This window comes from Macrotis lagotis, chromosome X (genome assembly GCF_037893015.1).
Source record: "Macrotis lagotis isolate mMagLag1 chromosome X, bilby.v1.9.chrom.fasta, whole genome shotgun sequence".
In the NCBI taxonomy this organism is placed as follows: Eukaryota; Metazoa; Chordata; class Mammalia; order Peramelemorphia; family Peramelidae; genus Macrotis; species Macrotis lagotis.
In genome coordinates, this window is record NC_133666.1 from 171773105 (window position 1) to 171794068 (window position 20964).

The following is a 20964-nucleotide window of genomic DNA, read 5'->3' on the forward strand; positions in this document are numbered from 1 at the left end:
AGTAAGATCTTTGAAGAGCCAAAGGAAAGTTCTAATACCCTTCTTTACAAATATGGACATACACAAAGTTAAAGACTTTTGCATTGTTGTTTGTTGTTGAGTTGTGTTCCATTTGCAGTTGTCTTGGCAAGATGTTTCTCATTTTACAGATGAAGAAACTGAGACAAATAGGATTAAATGACTTGCCTAGAGTCACAAAGTTTTTGAGGTCAGATCTGAACCCAGGAAGTTGAATCATCCTGACTTCAGGTCTGGCACTTTATCCATTAGCTTGAATAATAGAGAAATTGTGAGGATACTTCAAAATCTAGAAGTTGTACTCTGGGACCCAGAGTTCCTATCACAATTCTCTGGCATCATTGAGGCCATTCAGTATCCCATTCCTAGAACCCTAAAATGTTAGAGCTGGAGAAGATCTTAGAAACATATAGTCCAACTATAGAAACTATAGTCCAATCTTTCACTTTAGAGAGGACATTGAGGCCCAGGGAGGGAAAGTAATTAGCTCCAAGTCACATGGAAAGTCAGTGGTCTGGCTTGAAAGAGAATCTAGATTTCTTCACTTCTAGTCCAATATACCATGCCACTTAGATTTCTGTTGTTGAGTAAAACCCAGGCCAAAAAGATCGCCTCCATACTTCACAAAGGTTCAATTTCTGGGTTACAATACACACTTTTTAAATCTTAAAACTTTTCATTCTTTTACTCTTAGTCATCTTTGATATCTTTAACTGGTTCTTTCCCTAATCCCTGTCCTTTTTCATCTTTAATAATAGCTCACTTTTTATACACTGATTTAAGGTTTGCCACCACTTTACATAATTATATCTTATTTAATCTTCATGACACCCCTGTGGAGTAAGTGCTATTGTTATCTCCATTTTATGGAAGAGCAAATAGAAGCTCCAGTGAAGTGGGATTCCAAGCCAGGTTTTCCTGACCCCAGGTCTAGCTCTCTATTCATGGCCCCACACAATTTCCCTATTAGTAACATTTGTTGATAACCATTTGCTTCCGAAAATCCTTAACTGATAACAAGCCCTGTTAGACTCTTGTGGGACTATTCAGTTTACACAGAGAGGAATGGATGTAGTACTAAGGGTTAAGAGGTGACAATTTGACAGAGCAGAAGCCCAGTGATACCCCAGGGACACCTTTCCAAGCATTATCTTTGTACAGGGAGTGTTAGGTTTCCCACCATAGGTTTTGGTTGCTTGGCATCCTAAGGATCTAAACTTAATTAACTTTTCTGAGGCTGGAGACATTTTCCTTCCTAGACTGCACCTTGTATTGTGGATCTGCAGGGAAGCAATTCCTCCTCACACAAACATAAGGCCAGGGAGCTCAGTGGGAGCATCTACAAATGTTCCAGGGTTAGTGGCATCCTCATTAAACTCTGATTAGCAAGTGGACTTGATCCAGACCAAATCAGAGATGAATAAGATTTGTTTTTCTCTCTCTCTCTCTCTCTCTCTCTCTCTCTCTCTCTCTCTCTCTCTCTCTCTCTCTGCTGCAAGTTTATCAGATGCAGGCAATTAAGAACTCACACACCTCTGTCCTTGTATTTTTTTGAAGCCGGGAGCTCATACCAGTAAAGCTATAAAGACACTATTGTCCCAAGAACAATATCCTCCACTAATCTCACTTCTGGCAATTTACTTTTTTCTTTCCAAGAAGATTTAGAAACCTAAAAAAACAAAACAAAACAAAACCCTTGAACAGTATGGGAGGGTGGGGAGGGAGGACTACTCTATGGTATCTAATCCCATCTCCAAAGTGGGAGTTTTCTTGTTCCATTCAGCTTTTCTTTTAATGAGCACTGGATAAATAAACTTTTACTGCATCACTCTGGCTAATTCAGGGGACCGTGAGGATCCAATTATGCATAAGGGGTGTGTGTGTGTAATCTGTTTCTCAAACTTCACAGAGGGCAGCCCCAGCTCCCCCTTGTAATTATGGCTTCACTACAAATTTGCAAACCTTAGAGGTGAGATTTGTTTTTGTTAAGCTTTCTTTTTTTCTAAGCAATGATTACCTTACTTTAATTTTTGTCAGCCTGTAATTGGGTTACTCGAATCCAGTCCAACTTGGTTGCCAATTTCAAGGTATCCGATCTGATGGTGTGCTCAGCATCCTGGGTATTTCTTGGAAGCAGGCCTAGGGGCAAGCTTTCAGAATTCATGAAATGTTCTTAGCCCAGGGGCCAAGAAGTCTGACAGGCGCACACTGAAAGGCTATGCTCCCTTCACCTCAAAGGAAAGAGGATGAAAGTAAGATGGCAAGAAGAATAAAAGGGATTGCTGAGAGAGAAAGAAGCTGTAGGGGGTGGGTTAACAGGAGAGGTTGAAGACAACTGGAGTTAAGAGGAAAGAAAAATAAACCAAAGATAACCAGGATTATTGAAAACTTTAAAAATAATTGTCTCCTTACCTTTGTTTCTGTTAGCCCCTCATGTATATATACATTCAGTGATAGTGTCCAGTGCCTGGGATCCACTGGGAACATTTACCATAATGTAAATAGAGCTCTTATGTTTAATCCAATAGTTTAAAGTTCTTTGTGAGTGTGTGTGTGTGTGTGTGTGGGGGGTGCGTGAAGGGGAGAGTGTAAGGGAGAGGAGGACTGAAAGTTGAAAGGCCACTGAGTAACGAGGAAATGACAGACCCAAAAGTTTTACCTTTTACAGCAAGCCCTGGCACTCAACAACCTTGTTTCCAAGCAAAGGAGCTTGGAAACAAGGCTCTCAAAACTTATAGGCATTTGTGTAAATTCACATGTATATATGTGTATATATATATATATATATATGTATATATATACATATATATAATATGCTTATTTTATAAACAAATAAATATTTAAATATATTTGGCTATGTATATAAATTATATATATTATGTATATTTTATATATATATATACACACACACATAGCATAGTGAATAGTGACTAGAGTACATATGGGTATATATACCTACATATATATGCATAATTTTAATAACTAGGAAATCATTTGAATCTTACTGAGTTGTCTGTGATAGTTTCCTATGACTAAGTGGGGCTAGACCCCTAAAAGGGGAGGTCTGTGACCTTATTTCAGGAAGACATTGGTCTGACCTCCAGTGGTATGTGCTTAATTAATCAGAAGGTAGGAAGGTGAGTTGAATTCCTTCTTGCCCTCAGAGCCAATCTTAAGAGTTTATTCCCATTGCAATTTCACCTATTCTTATCTTCTAATAGTCTCCCACTTCACTGCATCCCTCCACTGTCCAAGTTCCAATCCTCCCCACACATGCCCTAGAAAACATTCCATAGGACAGTAATGATTTAGTAGCTACTTGGCCACTAGCTTAATAGCAGCACGGTTACCACTGGAATAATGCTGCCTTCCTTAAGGAACACTACCAGGTGTTCATTAGATCACCTTGCAAATGCAATAGAGAGCAAGCAGGGTGTGGTTTCAGAGAGTGACAGGTGAATAAGAAGTCTATTTCCCTTTCATTGAGGATGGGATACAGTGAGTTTCACAGTTTGAGAAAAATATGAATTTGCTACAATATTCATTATAGATCTTATTCTATTATCTTTCCTTCCAAATTCATCCCTCTTCCCAATTTTCCTATTTCTGTTAAAGATCACCAGGTTTCTAGTTATCCAGGTTTCCAAACTTTCATCTTTGACTACTATTTCTTCTTTATCCCAAATACCCAAATAGTTACCAAATCTTGTCATTTTACCTTCAACTCATTTGAGCACTCATTCAATTCTATGATGGTTCTTGCTGGACTTTTGCAATTACTTTCTAATGATTCCTCCCATGTCTTTCCCATCCTCCATATCGAGTTGCCAGAGTGATTTTCCTAAAACCCATATCATTCATTACCCTATTCAATCAAATTCAATGTTGACTCTAGGATCAATTATTGTTCAACTTTTGTTCAGTTGTTTTGGTTGTGTCGGACTCTCTGTGACTTCATTTGGGGGTTTTCTTGTTAAAGAAAATGAAACAGTTTGCCTTTTCCAGCTTATTTTACAGATGAGGAAACTGAAATAAACAAGGTTAAGTAATTTGCCCAGGGTAACACAGGTAGCTCATGGTAGGATTTAAACTTGTGTTCCTGACTCCAGGTTGAGCACTTTATTCAATGTGTAACCTAGCTGCCCTTGTAGGATCACCTATTATTTTAACCTTTATCTCATCTTGTAAAATGTTTTTTCTTTCTTTTTGGGGGGGGTATTATAATGGACTTAATAATTAGCACAATATTATACGTATATAATTATAAATGGCCAGCTAGGTGGCACTGTGCATATAATGTTGAACCTGAAATCAGGAAGACTTATCTTTCCAAGTTCAAATCTGGCCTCAGATACTTACTAGGTATGTGACCTTAAGTAAATTAACCTGGTTTGCCTTAGGTTCTTCATCTATAAAATGAGTTAGAGAAGGAAATGGCAAACCACTCTGATGTCTTTATTCAAGAAAATTCCAAATGGGGTCAAAAAAAGTCAGAATGACTGAAAAATGACTAAAAAAAACAACAAAAATTAAAAATGAGCAAAATATATACATATTAGAGGTTCATGCCAGAAAATATTTTACTGAGGGAGCATACAATAAAAAAAAAACCTTAGAAAGCATTAGCCTATGAGGATGGAATTATTTTTCTTCTAAGTTTTATATTATCTGAATACTTGAGCTATTTTAATTGAGGGTAAATTATATTTAATGAACCAGTCAGTAAATCTTTTTGGAGTACCAGTAATAATGAAAAAAGGAATAGAGGTAGGAGTAGGTAGATTCGGACTTTAAAGTATGCATAGATATTTCCAGTGTGATTTCTGTCCAAGGGACCATGTGAAAGCTTGGGTTAAACTGGTTTTTGCCAAAAATTTGTACAACATCAAGAATGAGTTATGTAACTAGCTGCTGAAGTTGGAAGAACTGATTATTCAGGGGGATGCTAGCTGAAATTCAGTGAGTATCCAAAAGGTATATGCTCTTTGTATCTCTGTCTCTTTTCTCTTTTTCAAAACACTCTTACTCTATCCTCTTTTTGTCTCTTTGTGCATGCTCCTCCCTCCTTTTCTCTCTTCTCTCCTTTCTCTTTCTCTGCTCTCTTTCCTGCTTTAATCTGCCTAAGGGTTGGATAGAGAAAAGGCAGCTGCTGTTTCCTACTTGATTGTTTTGTCTCTAAGTACATGGTTGACTCTGTCTTTTGGTTTTTCTTTCTTTCTTGATCATAGGTGAACAAGTATTCTATGATGAAAGTAGCCAGGAAACCTAATGAATTCAGAACACCTCAAGATTCCATCAAGCAGTTAGAACTGGATGGTGGCTGTAGCAGTGGTCACCAAAGCAGCTGTGACTGATAGCAATGAAAGTGACTGTAGCCCCACTGAGAACAAATGTAGAGCAAGATTCAGTTGAAGAATGGCTTCTTCAAAGAGTATAATCTCAGAGATTAGCATTTCACCAAGGAGTGATGGCTATGGACTCCATAAAGTTCCTGTCTTTCAGAATCCAAAAAAGAGCTTCACTCAAGGGAAACTTCACAAAAGCTTTCGTATGGGAGAAAAATCACTCCTAGTACAGAATCTGTGCCTTAGTCCTTTGCCATATGTGTTTTGTGTAGCCACAAAGTCATTATTCTTTAGGATCACAAACTCTGTATATATTTGTGGGAGAGTATGTTCAGATTGTTTTATATTTTTATATAGATTATTACTATACTTCTTTAGTAAATAACATTAAAAGCTGAGTAAGTCTGTCTGGTTAATGGGCATTTCATCAATGGGGTCTTATAGCATTAAAACATGAAAGCTTTTAGCATTCTGAGAGTAACAATATTATTTTCCCATTTGGGGACCTAATCTAAAAAGTACATTTCATGTACTTCCATGTTTTACCTATGGGCTTTTTGGTTCTGTCTCCTTAGAGCAAGATCTCAACCTGAATCCTCCAAATACATTCTATAATTGGTAGCAGACACTAATTTCACTTAGTTACATGATAGAAAATGTATGACACACAGAGATCTGGCAAGAGGAGAAAGATCTTTAATGTGTGAAGGAAATGGTGTTAGAAATTCACCTAGTGCCTAGAAATTCACCATAGAAATAGGACTTCAAAATCTAAATACCAGGAGATTGAAAATACCAAGTCTTGGTTATTGAGTATAGAATCTATATATCAGTAGAGGGAAGAGATGCTAAAGAGTGAGGAGGGAGGGGTGGCTAGGTGGTGCAGTAGATAGAGCACTGGCCCTGGAGTCAGGAGTACCTGAGTTCAAATCCATCCTCAGACAACAATTACCTAGTTGTGTGGCCTTGGGCAAACCACTTAACCCCATTGCCTTGCAAAAAACTTTAAAAAAAGAGAGAGAGAGTGAGGAGGAAAAACAGAGAAAAATGACTATGGAATATGTAGGAAGTTCTAAAAAACCAGAAATTGGAGTTAAAAAAACTAAGTAAAAGCTTAGCTCAAAATCAGGTAAATCAATAGAAAAACCTTCAAAAGAAGAATAAAAATGAAGAGACGTGAATATAATGAAAAATTATGACATGAAGGAAAAATTAACCATATATTTTTCTCCAATTAGTATTATTCAGAGATCATTAAAAAATAGAAAAAAAAAGCTTCAGGGACAGCTAGGTGGCACAATGGATAGAGTACTGGTCCTGGTATCAGGAGGACCTAAGTTCAAATCTGACCTCAGACACTTAATAATTGCCCAGCTGGGTGACCTTGGGCAAGTCATTAACCCCATTGTCTTAAATAAATAAAAACAATTTTAAAAACCTCCAGAATATTTTAAATGAAAAATAAAATTGTTAAGAAAACATTAAGTGTATAAACTCTATCAGATTACTTGCTGTCAAGTGGGGGGAGGAAGGAAGGAGACAAAATGTGGAACTCAAAAACTTTACAGAAAATGAATGTAGTTGAAATTTTTTTAAATAAAAAAAGGAGGGGCAGCTAGGCGGCACAGTGGATAGAGCACTGGCCCTGGAGTCAGGAGTACCTGAGTTCAAATCCGGCCTCAGACATTTAATAATTACCTAGTTGTGTGGCCTTGGGCAAGCCACTTAACCTCATTGCCTTGCAATATAAATTGCAATATAAAAAAAAATTTAAAAAATAAAAAAATTAAATGTTGGGAATAAAATTAGTACAGAAACCAAAGTTCTCAATACAGAAACTGAAAAAATAAAGATAATAGGATGGAGAAAAGATACTATGCAGAAACAGGGGATCTGAAAGACACCCTAACAGATCTGGAAAGCAAAAGCACAGAAGCAAAAGAGGAAATAAAAAAGCAGCACCTTTAAAAGAATACATGAATTCTAAACAGCCAGAAGTGACTTAAAGGCAGAACAGGCAGAAATAATTTTAGACTTATAGGTCTCTCAAAAGTACATAATACATTTTTAAAAGGCCACATGTCAGGAAATAATAAAAATAAATTTCCCACTATTTTTGAATTTATACAACAAAATACTGATCAAAGTATAAATAGTTGCCAAATAAAAACTACATGATTTAAACTCTAAGTATCTAGTAGTTGGATATTTCATTGTCTTTGCCCCATTCATTATTTAGGATTTAATTGCTAAATTGCTAAACCCATTTGGGTCTATGTCTTTATTTTTTGTGGTGCCTGAACCAATGGCTCTTTATTGTATTATGGTCTTTGATGTAGTTGCTGTTCAATTGTATCTGACTCTTCATGACTCCATTTGGGATTTTCTTGGTAAAGATGCTGGAATCTTTTGCTATTTCCCTCTACAGCTCTTTTTCTTGATGTAGCACTGAGGCAAACAGAATTAAATGATTTGCCCAAGGTCACACAGCTAGCAAGTATCTAAGGCTCAATTTAAACTCAGGAGTATGAGTTTCCTGATTCCAAATCCAGTGTTTTATCCACTATACCATCCTATTATGGTCATTAAAGAATGTAATTAATACATCTGCTCTTTTACATTTGTTTGCATTATTTCCGTGTCCCAATACATGGTAAGTTTTGGTAAAAGTTTCATGTTTTACTGAGAAATATGAATAATCTTTTGCAGTCCCATTTAGAAGATGCCATAAGTCTTTTAACATTAGTTTCTACAGTAATTTTGTTCAGTTCATATTTCCCTTTGCTTATCTATCTGTTAGACTTGTTCATAAATGAAAGAAGGATATTGAATTTCTTATTACTGTGTAACTGCCAGTGTTTTCTTATAATTCAGTTAATGTTTCCTTTGTTAATTTGGATGTTAAGGTATGGAGAATATGTTAATTACTGATATTGGTTTGTTGTCTATTGTTTCATATAAGTTTATTGCTGATATTGATTGGTTATCTATGGTTTAGCATAATGTAGTATCTCTGTTTTTCCTTTTTTATTTTTTTGAATGTTTGTCTTTGTCAGACAGAATATTTGTAACTCTTGCTTTTTTGGATTCACTTGATGCCTAATAAGTTTTATTTTGTTTCCCCTCAGTTTAGTTTTGTGTTTATGCTTTTTAGTGTTTCTTATAAGCAACAGATTGTTAAGTTTTTCTGTCATCTTTTTCATTTTATAGGATTATTTAATTCATTCACATTTAAAATGAGTTGGGTTTATATTTTTCTCCATTTGCTGTAATTGTTTTATCCTAAAGTTATGATCCCCCCCCACTATAAATCTCTCCTGCTCTTTTAGCTGAATTTTTTTTTTGAAATAACCTTGTTACCACTTGCTCACTTCTTATCCCTCTCTTTCCCATTTATTGCCCCTTTCTCTTTGGAGTTTTGCTTATTTATCAGGTTATTTAAACTTCCATTCCCCCCCTCTTAGATAGGATTTCATCTTTCTTTCCTCCCTTTCAAATAGTTCTGTTCATTAATTTTTAAGCTTTCTTTGTTTCTTTTATTTCTTTGCCAATTGCCAGATTTTTCTCACTCTCTTCATTATGCATCCCCTTTTTCTGTTTATTCTAGATGCTCATTCTCTGGTTCATGTCCTTTTTAATAATGTAATTCTTCTATATTCTCTATATTCCTCATGGAATAAAACTTAGGTATCCTTTCTGGGTTCTCCCCTCTAGGCAGTTTTTGTCTGCCTTATAGAGCTTGCCCCCATGGATTCTCTTTTTCATTCTGTTTCACTCTCAGAAAAATTGCACTTTTTTTTTCAGGTTAAGAGAGGACACTGTCCCATAGTCCCTTTCATGTCTTTAATTATGTATCTAACCACTGATCTAATACTCAGTCCTTGGCTAACTTCTTTCTCCATTTATCTCAAAATCTCCTCCCTGTGTCCCTACCTTCCAATTTCCCCAGGAAGTTCTTCCCTAGGAGTTCTAACTCCCTCCCTTCAGAGGTAAAATAAGTGATCTTTTCAAGCATCAAAAATCTTCCAGATCTCTCTTAGCACAAGATCTCTATCTCTTCCTTTCACAGAACATCTTTTTCACCCATGGGGAATTAATCAGTGGAATCCCATTCCACCACCAAAATAAGCATCAGAATCAAGAAACATTTATTAAATATTTATTGTGAGCTGGACATTGTCCTAAGGACTAGAGATGCAAAGAAAAGTATGATAATCCCTTGCTGTCAAGGAACTCACAATCTAATGGGAAAAGACCACATATAGGGAAAAAAACTAGCATAGGGGCATGATAAAAATTCTCCATCTATGTAGGGAGATGACCTGAAGTGGTAGGAGTTTCAGAGTTGATTTCAGCTTACAGAAGGCTGTATATCAAGATATCACAAAATCATGAACGTAGCTGGGTGGGAAATGATGAGATGAATTCCCAGAGAGTCTTCCTTTATGGTAGAGGAGCAGATAAGGAAAGGAGTTCAAAAGATGCTGAGGAACAAGTTTCAGAGTTCATTACATTTTGTAGAATGATGAGTTTTTGTACATAATGAAGTGCAGGAAAGTGACTCTCCTCTCCCAGTTTTCAATCTTTCCTCTTTATTCCTTAACAACTTTTTGCACTCTCTTCTACTGACAGACCACAGTTGTCACTTTTCCCTCATTGCTAGCCTTGGCAGTATATTCCTTTGTTCCTCTCCTTTCTTTCATGCACTTTTTCATTTGGTAACATAGTCCCATAAGAAATATTGATTGACTTAGTCAGGATGTAGTAAGGTTCTGTCTATAATGCCCCATATCTGCCTATTTACAATTACCTCACATGGACTTCTACCTTCTCCCCTTATCTCCTTGTGTGCATTCAGAGAAAGCTTTCTTCCTGGTCTCTCTGCTATCTTTTTGTTGCTGCTGTTGCCATTGACTGCTGCATTTGTTCACCTCTCTAGTGTGTTCAAAAAAGTAAATAATCTCTTCAGGTTTGATTTTTATACTAAGAATGTTTCAAATACATTTTATTATTAAATACTCATCTTTTCTCATTTATGATTAAGCTTAGATTTATAGATCATCTTGGGCTGCATTTTGAATTCTATTTCCCATTGAAACACATTTCTTCCTGCATTTTCTAGTGGGTACAAAACAGTCTTGTGTTATTCAATTTTAATTTCATTTTCTTTCATCCCTTGCTTTCATTTTTTGCAGAATTTGCTTCTGCATTGAATTGTTAAACTTAACCATAATATGTCTTGTAATTTACAACCTATGAATGCTTTCAATTTATATTCCTTTTTTGTGTTTAGAAGTTCTGGATCGTTTTTCTAAAATTATTTCTTACACTATGATGTTCAGGTTTTTTGACTTGAGTTATTCTGGAAGGCCTATAATTCTTAGGTTGTCTCTATACATTTTGTCTTTGAGATCAATTCTTTTTGCTTGGATTGAGACCTATTTTCTTTTAATTCTATTAGTATTTTTGCTTCTCCTAGATTTTCCTTCAATTCTGTATATTTGCTTTCCCAATCCATTTCTGTCTCTTTTGTTTCTATAAGATTTTGATTGTAGATTCAAATTATTTTAATCTTTTTTTAAAATTTTTGCTACTCAGGCCATAATTTCTGCTCTCATAATTCTCATTTCTCTTTTAAGTCACTCAGAAACAGCATTTTGTGATACTATGTTCTCTTTAAATTTTGCAGGGACCTCTTTCATCTTTTTTTTTCTTTTCAATTTTTTTTCCTTAGGGACTTGAACTCATTTACTAGATCTAGGAGTCATATTTTCCCTGTTGATTAGTCTGCTTATATTCAGGGATTTTGAATTTTCTTTTTTCCTGAAATCTTAGATAATTTCCAGGTTTTTTCCTCCCTTATTTTTCACTATTGCTTACTTCCTGATTCCCTTTACCCCATGGTGGTTTCCTTGGGGGCTGATCTCAAAGTGTTTTAACCTTCTCTCATGCTAATCCTAATCACTGAGTGGGCATTACTTCAATCAAACTGTGACTTGGGAAAGACCTAGCTTTAAAAAGTTTAAAAAGCTTTTAAAAAGATCTCCCACTATATCCAGGATCATCTCTAGTCAACCTGATTCACATCTAGCCACTGAAATGGGTGACTCTGGAAAAGAAAGTGAAGCTAGTGACTTTGCACAGCCACCCCCCCTCCCCCAATCCAACTCACCTGCATGTCATGGCAACATCTACCTGATGTTATGGTCTTCTTCAAGAACAAAGGACAAAAAATAACTACCAAGGTCTATGCCCTAGATTTTTGAGGGTAGAACTGGGGAGAGGAAGAACCAGTCCCTACTAGATGTTGGACTTTTTCCCTCAGACTTAAGGGAATGCCACACTATCTGCCCCACCCTTTATACTATCTCTTTCTTTTCTCAATTCTCTAGCCTGAAAGTTCTGAGTTCTGTCACAGTGATGTCACAACAGCCAAGGATGATTTCTGTCATTTGAAGTTTGAGTCTCTGAGGCTCTAGGAGAAAGGTTGTAGGGTTGTTTGATTTCAAGCCCAAACACATGTTCTGACTCTTTCCCTCTCTTTCTTCACTCTCCTGTAGAGATTTTTTGCAGGATAGGGTACTGCTAGGATACTGACTATCCCAATCTACACAAATTTCTTCAGTTCCAATGATCTCCATGGTACTGGAAAGAGAGAGGAAACCAAGATGTGGGGTTAACTTTTTGGGTAGGGGAAGCTAGGTGGTGCAGTGCACCGGCCCTAGAGTCAGGAGGACCTGAGGTCAAATCCAGCCTCAGACACTTAATTATCTAGGTGTGTGACTTTGGACAAGTCACTTAACCCCATTGCTCTGTAAAAACCAAAAAAAAAAAAGCTATTGGGTAAACCCAATTGTTTGAAGTTCTTGAGTTGGTTATATACCATATAGTGGACTATGAGGGAGAGGGTATCAAGTAAGCTCACGGAATGTGTCAGTTTATGAGTTTTTTCATTTTTTAAACTTTCTTTTCAGTTTTAGGTGTTTTAGATCAAGGTGATAGTTTAAGTTGCTTTATCTTTTGGCATTTAATTTCTTTTGGAAAAGTTTTAGAGGTCATGAGAATAAGAGGAAAGATCTAGCCTTTCATCTTATTTTTCATGGCACATTTCACACTTTAAATAAGAAGTAATCAAGTTGGCTAGTATTCCAGAGAAACACCCTCAAATATAAAAATATGCCAATTTAAACAACTTCCTATTACTTTGTATTTACAAGAATTTAGAAGTAAGAATGCAGTAGTATATATATATTTCAAAAAAGCAAAAAATCTCATAAAGACATTATCTGCAAAAGAAAGCTAAATAAAAACATTGCTCCCTACAGTATGGTTGGACCATAAATTGTGTAAATAAGAGAGTAATGCTTAAGACAGAAAAATATAGGAATGGGAGTTATAAAGAGGCTTAAATGTTAAACAAAGGAATTCATATCTAATTCTAGTGATAATGGAAATTTACTGAGGAAAAGGAGGGGTGATATGATCAGACCTCTATTTTTAGGAAAATTACTTTCACAGCTATGTGAAGGAGAGATTGAAAAATGGAATTGATTTTCTCAGAGAGTAGAGAGTTTTCCTTTATTGGCAGTCTTTAAAAGATTGGATGGCGACGAGTTAAGGTATGTTATGGAGATTCTTGGTCAGATATGAATGAATTAGACTAGACATTTAAATCTATTTCAATGCTGAGATTTTGTGATTCTGTGATCTTGAACAAGTTATATTTATTGATAGGAAAAGACTATAAGATTGGATAATGGTAGGCTATAGCATCTGTGAGCAGGAGGTACTTAAGACCTACATTCTGGTAGAAGCAGTGAGATTAGAAAAGAACTTGGTGATTGATTGAATGAGGGGGTAAAGGGAGACAGAAGAATAATGAAAACTCTTATTTAAATAGAACTTTAAGTTTTGTGAACAACTATCCTCATGTATCCCTAGGACTTCTATGACCTTGTTTCTCCTCCCATAGTCATTGGATAGATATTTGCTGGATCAAGCATTTTTTTCATAGACCAGTTATATACTGTGCAGAGTTCCTCAGTTTCTGATATTTCTATTTTTGACTTTGAATGTGCTTCTGAAAAAAAGCCAAGTAGCTTAAGGAGTGGCAACCATATTTGACAGAATGGGGATATAAAATGATCCCTAGTTAGGGTCACATCTTAGACTATCCAAGCCAGGATCTGAGTAATGACCAATGACCATCTCCCAAAAACTTAATTTAGGAGATATTATAAAACTCAAGGTAAGGTAATAGAGAAAGGTGGAAGATATAGATCAGACAAAACCAAAAGCTAAATAAGATGAGCTGTGACCTTTAGACCTTGGGAATGGTGAGGAACATCAGTATGGTTTTGTTGTTGTTCAGTCTTGCCTCTTTGTTCTTAGAGTTTTCTTGACAAGTATACTGGAGTGGTTTGCCATTCTTTTCATCAATGGATTAAGACAAATAGAGATTAAGTAACTTGCCAGTCAGACACAGCTAGTAAGTGTCTGAATCTGGATCTGAACCTAGGTCTTCCTGATTCCAGGCCCAGTGCTCTATCTACTGAATCATCTAGTTGTCTCCAGTGTGGTTAACAATACTTTTTTTCTGTATTTCTGTATTTCTGTATCTTCTGTGGAATCATTTTTTGGGGCATCTAGCTAGCTTAGTGAACAGAGCACAGTGTGATCCTGGGCCAGTCACTCTACTTCTTTGTGCCTCAGTAGTTCTAGCTGTAAAATAGATATGATAATATTTTCCTCTCAGGACTATTGGGGGGATCAAATGAGTTGATATAAATAAAGTGCTTTGCAAACTTTGAAGTGTTAAGCCACCGTTATTATTCTAGGCACTCCTTTACTTCCTAATATCTTCTTCCAATTACAGGAAAATGAGGAGGAGAGAAAAAGCCAATTTTGTTCCCTTGTGGTCACATGACTTTTGGGCAAGTTATTCTGATTGCTTGCTTTCACTATCTTTGCTATATAAATTGTTTTTTTTAAAGTTTGGTGAACATCAACTATAATGCTCTTAGTCTGATGACTGCAGCAAAAGTAGGGGTGTAGGGAACCGAAATCCATTGAGGGACCAGAGATATTTTCCTTTAACACAAATTGGGAGTTAACTATTGGAGCCAGAAAGGGAATATTTTCATAACCTTCCAAAATGATCTGAATTCCAGGTGTATTCTATATGCAAAAAGAGGGACCCATAGTAAATGAGATCCAGAAATGCTCACAGTGAAGAAAGTAATCATCATTTTTGCTTGATGGCACATTGAGGAAGCTAGCTTCCCACAAGGATACCTAGCTAAACTTAATGGAAAGAGAGGAAAGGGGAGAGCTAAAGTGCTTTTGCAGATTCTACATATAACACTCAACTTTTTTACATTTTCCTCCATTTTATATTAAAATTCATTTAAGTGCCTCTCCTTTCATATAATAATTTACCACAATAGCCTTCTGAGATTTATTTACATAAAATTATGTTTTATAATATACATATATAAAATTATGTTTATATGAAAGAGGTTATAATGAGGAATATGTAGAATGTATCAGACAAAGGCATAATATCTGAAATATATAAAGAACTTTGTCAAATCTCTAAGAATATGAGTCAATCCCTAGTTGACAAATGATCAAAGGAAATGAACAGGCAGTTTTCCAAAGAAGAAACCATTAACAGAGTCCATAGACTTTACCAATCTGTCAAAGAGATGTATGACAAGAAAAGTTAAAGAACTCTTAGATCAAATGATCCCTAAAGTTGCTTCTAGCCTTCAAATCCAGTGTTTTTATAGAAAAAAGGAAGAAAGACTGAATTTGAACTCAGGTCTTCCTGATTCCAGGCCCACTCATTGGCTCTATCCACTGAATCATCTAGTTGCCTCCAATATGGTTAACAATACTTTATTTCTGTACTTCTGTACCTTTTTGGGAATCACTTTTTGGGACATCTAGCTAGCTTAGTGGACAGAGCACAGTGTAATCCTGGGTGAGTCACTCTACTTCTCTGTACCTCAGTAGCTCCATCTGTAAAACAGGTTATTATAATAATAACACTTTCCTCTCAGGACTATTGTGAGGATCAAATGAGTTGATATAAATAATGTGCTTTGCAAATTTTAAAGTGTTAAACTATAGTTATTATTCTAGGCACTCATTCACTTCCTAATATCCTCTTCCAATTACAGGAAAATGAGAAAGGAAACAATCAACTTCGTTACCTTGTGGTTACCAGAACTCTTAGATCAGATGATTCCTAAAGTTGCCTTCAGTCTTCAAATTCAGTGTTTCTATAGAAGAAAGTAAGAAAGTAATCTTTTGTTAAGTGCATACTATTGCCAGACACTTAGTATACAAATATCAGTTCATTTGAGCCTCAAAATCACCCTGGGAGGTAAGTGCTATTTTTATTCTCAGTTTGCAGTTTGAGGAGACTGAGGGCCCATTTTACAGTTTGAAGAGAGGGTCTGTGACTTTCTATTTACATAGCTAGATTGTGAGGCCAGATTTGAAATCTAGACTCAGCAATACAAAATCAGCTAGGATTGAGAGCTGATAAAATTAAAGTGAAGTCTTGATCAGTTGCTATTGTTGCAATTTCTGGTTCTCCTGAAATTCCCTAGCTTTTAATTTATATTTACAAATGGTTTTTCTACATCTCACTGTTTATATTTTGGTTCCAGACCAAATACAGAAGTGTTAGTAGCATCTTCCCCTCAACCCATCTTATTCCTTCCCCTACCCCTACTTGTTTGCCTAGTCCATCTAAATACACAAAAGCCACTTCAAATAACCACTAAATCTAAGGAGACTTGTTCTTCCTGTCAATCTCCCAGTAAAAAGAATATATCCTCGGGCAGGGGAGGTGGTAGGCTGGGAAGGTTCAATTCACTCAGTACAATCCCTCCTCACATATATAATCTCCTGATAAATATTTGATTTGCTCTGGGAAAGGTCTTAGATAATTTCCAAACACATTTTTTTTTAAAGGGTGTTTTAAAAAATGATCCTTTCTTTATTTACTCTCATAGAGAATGGGTGCTGAGAAAGAGCATCTGACATAATTAGGGATGCTGGGAGCTCTGCCTATGAGTAAAGCTCAATGAATTCCATGTGGGGTGATTCCAGATCCTATGTTTCTTGGAATTCCTTTTAGTTTTACTTCCATCTACTTTTCCTATTTATGATAATACTTCAGAATAAAGTATAGAAATTGTTTTTCATAGTTTCACAGATTTTAGACTTTTGGAAAGGGAAAAATAAATCTCCCTTCACAATACTTCCTTCATTTTGGGGGAGTCAAAAGGTCTTCAAGAGGTTAGCATAAAAAAAAAAATCTGACAACTCTGCCATGGTCATCTAGATGGCATAAGGCTTAAAGTCCTGAAGTCAGGAAGACCTGAATTTAAATTCAGGCTCACTTACTGTGTGATTGAGTAAATTGCTTAATCTCTATTAATCTGATATTAAAACTAAACCCTGCTTCATAGTAGACATTTGTTTTGTTTCTATTTCTAGGAAAGTCATTTCATCTCAGAGGGCCTCTGATTGAACCAGGTGTTATTTAAAACCATTTCTAACTCTAAAATCTTGAATCTAATATATTTCACTCAGTTCAGATAATTCAACATGTTGATAAATTCAGGCATAGATGCTCATGGAGCTCATGAGCACTTAAACTGCAAAGGTGTCTAGCTTCCCTTGTAGATAGGAATAGGGACTGGGTCTATGATGATGAATTTCCTGGTGAGGAAACTCCCTTTACTAGTTTACTCAACACCTTCTTTGTAACTTAAAAATATTAAAGAATTGCATGGAGTTACTGAAAAGTAAATTTATTTGTTTTGCTTAAGGTTGCAAAGAAAGCATGTGTCAGCACCAGAACTAGAACCCAGGTCTTCTGTCTTCAAGGCCAGCTTGATAGCCATTAGGCAACACTGTCTTTCCTCCAGTAGAATATCATCGAATCTGCATTGCAACATTGGTGCCATTCCCAGGGTAAAATGGGAGGATAGAGAAGAGGAAACCTTTTGACTGAAGGAAGAGCTTGAAATAACTTACATGTGGCAAATAGCATCCTACAGACTAACTGGAGACACCCACAAGATCCCAATCTTAAGGTCACTGATTAACTCAGGCTTCATTGTTAGGAGGATAAGTAGACGTCACAAGCCCCTTGCCAAGAGAAAAATAACCATTTCTGTTGCATAAGGCTCTTCTGGTAGTCTGGTTTTGGCCAAGTTCAAATTTTATCAAGTACAATCTTAACAAGCTAAAATCGACCATGTGAAAGCTGTTTTCCATGTTTCGCCTTAATTTCTTATTCCCAACCACATCAGTATGACCATTCCAATTAACACGATTTTCAATGAGGGAGGACATCAAAATAAAGATCACATATTTACATAAGTAACCAATTTCTTACTCATGCTTGAATCTAACTTTCCCTGTTCAGAGAGAACATGTGAAACAAGTCTGCTGCCCCACCTGTCTACTATTAGGTCCTTTTCTTAACTTTTGGGTCCACTCCGTTGGGCACTAAGTGATTTTCAGATCATAATGTTGCCACTGGCTACTTGAGTTCTGTTCTGCCAATGAGGAATAATTATTCAGACTCAGGAAAGCGAGGGTAGAAATAAAACAAAAATTTATTAAAGAAGTTGCAACACATAAGAAAAATGGTAGGTAAAAAGACAGAGACAAAAGAACAGTCAAACAGAGCTAACTGGGCCAGGGAGTCAGAGAAGACTGACCCTGAGCAGAGGTCCCACCCAGATTTTTATAGGCTTGTCCTTATCCTGAGGACAAAAGGTAGATTCCCTTCTCCTTTTCCGGAACCACAATTAGATAGTGAGTGAAGCCTAAGGAGATCAGGATACAAATTTTACATTAAACAATGAATCAATGGTAGTGGATTTACATCAAGAATGGGGATCTCCACCCAATCTGACAAGATTAGCAGCCTTTAAGATTACAAATTTTGTTTCTGTTACAATCCTAATACTCTATATCCTTTCCAAAGTAGTTAATTTACATCTCTACCCAATTTCTACATTCATAATTCTCTACATCTTTTCTCTGTATCAATAAGATCATAGATTTAGAACTAGAAGAGATCTAAGAGATAATATGGACAGATAGGTAGCACTATGAAAAGAGTGGAGCAAGTAGAACCTCAGTTCAAATATGTTCTCAGATACTTACTAGCTATGTGACCCATGACAAGTCACTTAACTCTGTTTGCCTCAGTTTCCTCATCTGGAAAATGAGCTGGAGAAGCTAATAGCCAAGCAATCCAGTGTCTTTGTCAAGAAAATCCATGACTACTTTATGATACATCACAACAAGGTAAGACTAGAGAAGTAAATTAACTTGCCCTAAGACACCCACTTAAGTGCCCAAGTTTACATATTATTAAGTCTTACAATTAGGGTGCCAAATAATACTCTTTTGCAACATTTAAAAACAAACAAAGAAGCAGAAAACTTGAACTTTAATTTTAGGGGCAAAGAGAACTTCAAGTGAAACAACAATGAGGTTATCAATTCCTCTACAGTTATGGTCTTAAAGAGTTGGTGAGGTAAAATGAGGCTGGAAGGGAAATGAAACTTGCTGCCTCCTAATGAATAAATGAAGATCTTTCACTGAATGACACACATTGTGAGAAGGTTGGAGTGGAGATGGTGGTATGTACATACATAAAACAATCTGTCCCTGTTCTAAAGGAGCTTATATTCTAATGAAGAACACAACACAAGTAGTGGAGTGGTGGCCAGGAAGCCAATTATGGTCTTGAAAGTTTCACATCTTAAAAATGGCTAAGGGATCTATATCCCAAAGAGATCATAAAAAGGGAAGCTCTTTATGGCAGCTCTTTGTGGTGGCAAAGAACTGGAAATTGAAGGGATGTCCATCAATTGGGGAATGGTAGAATAAGTTATTGTATATGATTGTGATGGAATACTATTGTGCTATAAGAAATAATGAGCAGGCAGATTAAAAAAAAACCAACCAAACCTGAAAAGGCACCTGAACTGATGCTGAGTGAAGTGAGCAGAACCAGAACATTATACACAGTAATAGCAAGATTGTACAATAATCATTAATGACTGACTTTGCTTTTTCTCAGCAATACAATGATCCAAGACAATTCCAAAGACTAATGATGAAAAATGTTATCCAACTCCAGAGAAATAATGACATCTACATGGAAATCAAGACATGCTATTTTCACTTTATTTTTCATTTTTTTGTTCTTTCTTCTTTCACATCATGACTAATATGGAAATATGTTCTACATGATTGCACATATATAACATAACAAATTGCTTACTGACTTAGGAAGGGGGAAGGGGAAAGAGAATGGGAAAAATTTGTAATTAAACATTTTATAAAAAAGTGAATATTAAAAATTCTCTTTACATGTAATTGGGAAAAATACTATTAAAGAAAGAGATGGGGGCGGCTAGGTGGTGCAGCGGATAGAGCAGTGGCCCTGGAGTCAGGAGGACCTGATTTCAAATAGGGCCTCCAGACACTTAATAATTACCTAGCTGTGTGGCCTTGGATAAGCCACTTAACCCCATTGCCTTGCAAAAAAAAAGAGAGATGGCCAGTGATACATTATGATTGAAATGCCTTCCCTCTGTTGATTATTTCTAGTTTTTTCTGTATATAGCTTGTTTGTGCACACTTGTTGAATAATTATCTCCATTGTTAGATTGTGAGATCCTGGAGAGCAAAAATTATCTTTTACCTTTCTTAGCATCCTTAGGGAGTTAGAACAATTGCTAGGGTGTTAGCACAATGCTAAAGCCTGGCACTAAGTAGTTTAATAAACATTTAACTGACAATACATTAACACACCCTTTTCAGAGATAAAGTAAGCAATGATTTGATTACAGTTCTTAGGAGAAGTAGAAACTGATTTTTCCATTCCTCCCTTTGACTCTTCTCTGTTCAGGTTCAATTATGAATGCAAATTTAATAGCTAAATGTCACAGCTGATTCCACTTTTACAAGGCAGTTATATTTTTCTGCAGTATTGCCCTAGACTTTCAGTTGACCCCTCTCTGAAGACAATTAGACCCTTTGGCCAGATAGTCAAAACCTCTAGGATCCCTTCCCTTGACCTTCAAGACCATGTTGTTTCCTATCATGCATCTAGAAACTTCTTTCTCTTGTCCCCCATGGCCCCTATTTACTGAAAATCCTAATTCTTGTTTTAGGGATTCTCTGGCTGGAAGTTTACTGGCAAACCTGACATAACAGACATGCCAGAGGCTATGGAACAATAGATACCTATCCTGGCCCAGCTACTTCCCCACCCTCTCCATGTGTGTCTTTGTTGGCTTATTTTCAGATGCCTTCACTCCTTCCCTGAGTGTGAAACTTCATATTTCACAACTGAAGAAAAAATACCCTTGGGACATTTAACGGCAAGTATTTTCAGCATCATAAGATATTTTGCAAATAATATCCACTTTATCCTTAACATTAAGCATATGCTAGAAAAAAGGATTAAAAACTGATTATTGGACTATTTCAGGTCTCTTGACCATTTAAAACTAACTTAGTTAAGTTTGTTTCTACCATCAGTAGAAAA

General features: G+C 36.2%; 1 long non-coding RNA gene across 1 annotated transcript in view; it reads left to right on the plus strand.

Moving 5' to 3' along the window:
* Nucleotides 1–19841, plus strand: part of LOC141502659 (uncharacterized) — a 169671-nt gene extending 149830 nt beyond the window's left edge. The window contains exon 5 of the long non-coding RNA XR_012472612.1: nt 15548–19841. This is a non-coding gene — a long non-coding RNA (uncharacterized LOC141502659). The remainder of the gene's footprint in view (nt 1–15547) is intronic.
* The last annotated feature ends 1123 nt before the right edge of the window (nt 19842–20964 follow it).